Source organism: Silene latifolia, chromosome Y (assembly GCF_048544455.1).
Source record: "Silene latifolia isolate original U9 population chromosome Y, ASM4854445v1, whole genome shotgun sequence".
Lineage (NCBI taxonomy): Eukaryota > Viridiplantae > Streptophyta > Magnoliopsida > Caryophyllales > Caryophyllaceae > Silene > Silene latifolia.
The window spans coordinates 150,541,652-150,548,991 of NC_133538.1; positions in this window are offsets into that span (position 1 = coordinate 150,541,652).

Consider the following 7,340-nt stretch of genomic DNA (forward strand, 5'->3'; position numbering starts at 1 on the left):
AATAAGCTCGAGTAAATTAGGGTTCATTCAAAAATTGAATTAGGGATCATAATAATGAATTTCGTCAAACACTTCCCCCTAATTTAGTTCTATTAATAAAATGAAAAAAAAAAACTCCTAGTTTTCTCCTAGGGTTTCGTCTATTCCTTCTTAGTTTCTTCCTTCTTGCTCGAGGCTAATCTCGCTTTTCTTCTCGCGAGATTGTGGTTTCTTTGTTGTCTTTGTTTGTTTTTTGTTTTTCTATGCAGGGTCAGGGGGAAAGTGCGATGCGAGGCTTAATTCGAGATGGGAAGCGGCCGGTTGAAGAGGACAGTGAGGGGGACGAAAGGGTCTTTGAATGGGAAGAGGGAGTCGATGACGGGGTTGACAAGAATAAACTGATGCTCGTTGGCAAAATCTGGGCGACTAAATCTGTTAATGCGAAGGCTGCGATCGATTCAATGGTTCGAGTGTGGAACCCTACAAAGCCATTGAGTGGGAACGTCATTGATGTCAAGGAGAAAACTTTTGTGTTTCGATTCGGGTCGGAACGGGATAAAGCTAGGGTTTTGGAGGGACAACCATGGCATTTCGATAAATTTCTATGGTGCTTCAATGAACCAAATTGCGAAGGTAAACTCACTGACGTGCCCTTGTTCTTATTCCCAATATGGACTAGAATCTATGATTTACCTATCACTGGGCGTTCGTGTGAGACGAATGTCCGCAGAATTGGGGCGTCGTTGGGGTCATATATTGCAATGGATGGAGGACCAAACAATGATCTTGATCGTGCTATTCGTGTTCGAGTACTGCATGATGTTAGGGTGCCACTTAAAACAATGGTGCCAATTAAGATGAAAGGAGGACGAGTGGTCGAATTCGACGTTAAGTATGAACGGTTACCCTTGTACTGTTATGGGTGCGGAAAGATAGGACATGGGGAGAAGGACTGTGAGGACGGGCCATATGAAGACGGGGAATTACGCTTTGGAGAATGGCTTAGGGCATCTCCTATGAAAGTGGTTAAAACACCATCTGAGGGTCCAGGACGTGCTCGACGCGACCTGAATACGATCTTTGATACTGAGAAAGGTCGAGCTGAGGAATTAGATATTGCAAAGATGATCGATAAATTACAAGCAATTGCTATTGATTTGAAAATGAAGAAATCCGTGTCACCATTAAACACGGGATCAGATACTCGAACTGAGGTTGCTATGGGAGGAATTGGAGTTGATCAGACGGGGTGGGAAGGGGATAAGGAGGGGACTGCCTGTGAGGATGCTGGGGGGAGAAAAGGAGAGGGAAGCGGGGAGGAGGACAGGGGACTGATGACGGTCAGTTTTGAGGGAAGGGCGGAGATAGACTGTGAGGAGAGGGAAAGTGCTGTGGTGGACGAGTTGGGGGAGCAAGTTGTGGCACCGGGCTTGGCTCCTGGGATGTTGACGGTGACAATGGGGCCACGGAAGTGGACGAGGCTAGCAAGGGAGGTGATTGAGATGAATAGGGAAGGGTTGGGCTGTGAAGGTGGGAAAAGAAGTCGTGGTGATGAAGATGGGCAGGAGAGTAGCAAGAAATTTAAACTTATGACAGACGGGGACGTCTTAATATCTGAGGCGGAGGTTGAGGGCGCTCAACCCCGCTGGGCCCAATGAATCTCCTTAGTCTTAATTGTCGGGGATTGGGCAACCCCGACACTGTAAATAATTTACGTGCTCTGGTGCGTAAGGAAGCCCCGGCCATGCTATTTTTATGTGAAACCAAACTGTGTGGTCGTGAAATGCGAAAAGTGCGAGAGAAGCTGAAGGGATATTTCGGTATTGAGGTGGATTGTATGGGGAGAGCTGGTGGTCTTGCCTTTATGTGGAAGAAGGAGCTTGATTGTACTCTTTTGACGGCATCGGTTCATCACATCGACTTAATGGTTAAAGAGGGAGGAAGGGACTGGCGAGTTACGGGTTTCTACGGGTGGCCTGTGGTCTCGGATAGGCACTTGTCTTGGGAGTTGTTACGGCTTCTTAGTGGGCAATCTGATCTGCCGTGGCTTTGCATGGGGGACTTTAATGAGGTCCTTTTTTCGACTGAGATGAAGGGAGGAAGTAGACCGCAATGGCAAATGAACAATTTCCGAGCTGCTGTTGATGATTGTGGCCTGACCGATATTGGATGGGAGGGGTACCAATTCACTTGGGATAATGGGCAAGCAGGAGAAGCTAATAGGCAGAGTATGATTGATAGAGCTATGTGTACTAGCTCGTGGTTGGATATGTTCCTGTATGCTAAACTCATCCATTTAACTAGGGAATGGTCGGATCACGCGCCGATCAAGCTGCTTCTAGACAGGCGAGCTACGAATTTGATAGGGAAACGTGGCTTTAAATTCGAACAAATGTGGATTGGTGAGGAGGGGTGTGAGGAGGCGATCAGGCGCGGGGTCATGAAGGGGAATGGCGAATTAGGGGTGGCTATTGATGAGTGTGCTAAGGAGCTGCAGGCATGGAAGAAGTCTAGTATCCGAAAGATTGGGCATATGGTGGAGCGAAAATGTAAACAGCTAGAGCGGCTTAATGATGATACTAGAACTGAGGAGAATATTCGAAAGCGGAAGAAATTGGTCTCTGAGATTGCTAATCTTAGGCGACAAGAAGAGCAATATTGGAGGCAACGGTCTAGGGCTCTGTGGCTGCAGGATGGAGACCGTAATACCAAGTTTTTCCATACTAGAGCAGGAGAGCGGAGAAGGAAGAACTACATTGGCATGCTTATTGATAATCATGGGGTTGAGAGGACGGGTCAAGAGGCGGTTGCGGGAGTCGTGTCTGACTACTTTCAGGGTCTTTTTGCTACGTCCCAGCCACGGAATTTTGATGAGGTGCTCATGGGCTTAGAGGGAAGAGTGTCGAACAGGATGAATGACCATTTACGGCTGGACTACCGTGAAGAAGAAGAAGTTGTGGAGGCTTTGAACCAGATGCATCCGCTTAAAGCGCCTGGTCCCGACGGTATGAATGCTCTTTTCTTCCAGTCTTACTGGCACATAATTGGACCGGAGGTTATTTCGACTGTTCTGGGCATTTTACGAGGGGAGCTGGACCCGAATGAGTTCAATAACACTAATATAGTGTTGATACCAAAGAAGAAAGCGCCGGACAAAGTTAGAGATTTTCGACCGATAAGCCTTTGCAATGTGGTGTATAAGCTGGTCTCCAAGGTACTTGCTAATAGACTGAAGCCTTTCCTCGGAGAAATTGTGTCTGAAAACCAGAGTGCGTTTACTCCGGGCCGTTTGATAACTGATAATGTGCTTATTGCCTTTGAAATGTTTCATCATATGAAGTGCTCGAGCAACACGGAGGGTGCTATGGCTATTAAATTGGATATGGCTAAAGCGTATGATAGAGTGGAATGGGCTTTTCTGAAACGAGTCCTAGAGGTGATGGGTTTTGATAGGCGTTGGGTTTCGCGTGTTATGGCCTGTGTATCGTCTGTATCGTTCTCAATTCTCATAAATGGTGCCCCAACGGAAAGTTTCTGCCCCCAACGAGGCCTTCGCCAGGGAGACCCATTATCCCCGTACTTGTTTATCCTCTGCGCCGAAGCTTTATCCAACCTCATCCGAAGAGCTGTGGAACGAGGGGCTCTCAATGGGCTACGAATTTCACACAACGCGCCGACCATTTCTCATTTATTCTTTGCGGATGATAGCATCTTCTTTGTGAAGGCAACCGAGCAGGAAGCTGAGGTGGTGAATGATATTTTGCGACAGTATGAAGCAGCCTCAGGTCAGTTAGTAAGCTTGGACAAAACCACTGTCTCTTTTAGTAAGGGGGTCCGGAGGGGTGTGCGGGATCGTGTAGTGGCGAGGCTGGGGGTGAGGGAGGTGGATGTCCAGGAGAGATACTTGGGCTTACCGACGGTTGTGGGACATTCTAAAAAAGTTCTCACGGACATCCTTCGAGATAAGCTGAGTAAGAGGTTACAAGGTTGGCGAGGGAAATTATTGTCTAGGGCTGGTAGGGAGGTTCTTATAAAGGCTGTGGCCAATTCACTTCCTACCTATGTGATGAGTGTTTTCAAACTCCCGGCAAACTTTTGTAACGTTTTAAGATCGATGGTGACGCGGTTTTGGTGGGGACATGAGGAGGGTAAGAGAGGTATATCTTGGGTTTCGTGGAAGCGTTTATGCCGACCAAAGAGCAATGGTGGGGTGGGGTTTAGAGATTTCGAACTGTTCAACGATGCACTACTTGGCAAACAGGCGTGGCGCCTAGTGACTGCTCCTGAGTGTTTATGGGCGCGGGTCATGAAAGCTCGCTATTTCAGGACGGGTGATTTTATGTCTGCGGAGGTGGGATATAGACCGAGCTATACGTGGAGAAGCATTCTTGGTGCCCGCGCGGTTCTGGAACGGGGGTTGAGACGGAGGATAGGTGATGGGCGAGGTACTAGGGTGTGGGGGCAAGCGTGGATTGAAGGGAACGAGAGGGGCATGGTGATTTCGCCATGCGGGCCAGGGAATGAGGTCATGACTGTTGCCGACCTCCTTATGCCGCATGGGAGGGGTTGGGATAAGGAGTTGGTGGAGCATATGTTTTTGCCTTTTGAAGCGAACCGGATCCTTAACATTCGAACCAGCCCGAACCTACCGAATGATGACTGGTACTGGAGTCTCGACAAGGAAGGGGAGTATACTGTTAAGTCGGCTTATGCCTGCCTGGTAGGGGATCTAAATGACGCGGGGGGTCCGTCGAACTGGGAGAAGGAAAGATGGTTGTGGAATCGGCTTTGGAAAACTCGGGTTTGGCCTCGCATTAAACTTTTCTTCTGGCAGCTGTGTAGCGGAGCATTGGCAACCTTGGACAACATTGCAGCTCGAGTAAGACGTGAGTCTTCTTTTTGTTATTTTTGTACTTCTTCCTCTGAATCGTCCTTACATTTATTTAGAGATTGCAATGTCGCGAAGTGGGTGTGGAGCTCTCTCAATCTGGATGGGGCCGAGGAGGGGGATATGGTTGAGGGGACGGAGGAGATTCGTGACTGGGTAGAGGGAATCTGGCGAGCTGGAGATGCGCGGGACATGGAGAAATACATGGTAGGATGTTGGGCTATATGGGAGCATAGGAATAAGGTTGCTTTTGACGGGATTGCGATAGGTCCGGATAGAATAGTGAACCGTGTGAAGGATATTCTGTCGGAATTGGAATCTGGGAGTGAGGGGGGTCAAGGCTGCCGGAGGAATAGGATTGGGAGGACGGAGGAGAGGGGATTTGATGGATGGAAGCCAGCGACGAATGGGTTTGTCAAGATTAATGTGGATGCGGGAATTAAGGAAGGAGAAGGTGTTAGTTCGGGAGTGGTTTGTCGAGATAGTAGAGGAGGTGTGTTATGGGGTATGACGATAGCACGGAATGCGGAGTGGGAGCCTCGTTTTGCTGAAGCGGTTGCGGTTTATGATGGGTTGCTGGAAGCACAGCTACGTGGCCATCGAGATGTCGAGGTGGAGAGTGACTGTATGCAGGTGATTGAAGCGCTGCAAGCACGACGTAACGGGAGGAGTTTGTTTTTATTACTTGTTGAAGACATTTTATTGCTTTCCAATAGTTTTAATTCTGTAATTTGGTCGTTTACGGGTCGTATTAACAACTCGGTAGCTCACGCTTTAGCTCATATTTTTCCTAGGGTAGTTGGTAAAACGGTTTGGTCGATTGTGCTACCTCCTGTTGCGGAATCTGCGGCGGCATATGATTTATCTTTAATATAATTACACCCTTTGGGGTGCTTTCAAAAAAAAAAAAAAAAAATAAAATAAAATAAAATAAAATAAAATTGATGATCCCTTATACAATTAATTTAAATCGCTCAACATTTTCCTCCTAATTTAAGTTTTCCAAGTGTAGCCGTAATTTAGCCATAATTCAATTAAACAGAAAAATCGATCATTCAATTGATGATGAACCCTAATTGAATTTCTGTGTGAATTGCATTAGTGTGGAATTAGGGGGAAAAAGGAAGAAGAAGAATTTAAAATCAAAAACAGTGTTAGTAAGGTTCGAACACGCTTTGCATTAGAAGGGTGTTAATGTTTGTAAGTATAATCGTAACCAGTTAAGCAAGGGGTATCAGCGCGTATACTAGCCAATTTAATTTCATTATATAATGTTAAATAATCGTTATTTATAAAAAAAAGTCAAACTTTTCTATTTTGAATCCCTAATTTTCGTCCATTATTTTTTCCTTTATGGTTTATGATTTGATTTTAAGGAAATATGGATCAAATTATTTAAGGAATCTACATTCTAAATATTTCAAAATTATTCTGTTTTAAAATCTCTTATTTTTATTTTGAGTAATTCATTATATAGTTTATAACTTAGTTTAGTATTATTAAATTGTTCTATAATTTTTTATTGAAATAAATTTAATAGTTATTTCCCCAATATGTTTTTAATTATTGTATTTCATTTGTTTGAATTAAAAATAGGGCAAAAGCAATTAAACGAATTATGGTCAATCATAAACTCTAAACGGATATTCGTAGGTGAAAATAAAAATATTGTTGTTAGTAGGGTTCGAACCCATGATGCATCAGAAGATAGTTAGTGTTTGCAAATAAACTCATAACCAATTACGCTAGGGGGATCAACCGACTACTTACTGATTGCATATCATTATATTGTAAATGGAAATAAATGGAATTAATAAAATAAAAATAAGATCTCTCAAAATATGATTTTTGAAACTGTAATTTTAAGTAAGCCCTAAATTTCGGCCAAAATATAGTTTCCTAATTGAGTATGAAGAATATAGTATAGCAAGATAGAATATAAATTGAATAAAATTTAAAACGAAAAAGATATCCAATAAAAATAAAAAAATAAAAAGTCTTAACCAAAGTTGAAAATCTTAAACCCTAAACGGATATTCTTAGGAGGACAAAAAAACTTCTTGTTAGTACCGGTCGAACCCGGGATGTATAAGAAGAGAGTTAGTGTTTGCAAAATATAGTTTCCTAATTGAATATGAATATAGTATAGGAAGACAGAATATATTGAATAAAATCGTAAACCCTAAAAGGAAAGTATTAGGTTAAAAAGAAAAAGAAAATGTTGTTAGTAGGGTTCGTACCCTTGATGCATCAGAAGAGGGTTAGTGTTTCTAAATAGACTCGTAACCAATTAAGCTAGGGGGATCAACCGAACTCTAACTAATTTCATTTCAATATATAACTCACACAGAAAAATTTATGAAAAGTCAAAGTTTCCTAATTGGAAGTCCTATTTTTCAGACATAACTGTTGCCTTAATGGTTTATGATTTCAGACATAACTGTTACCTCTAATAGTTTTTAAAACTAGAGAT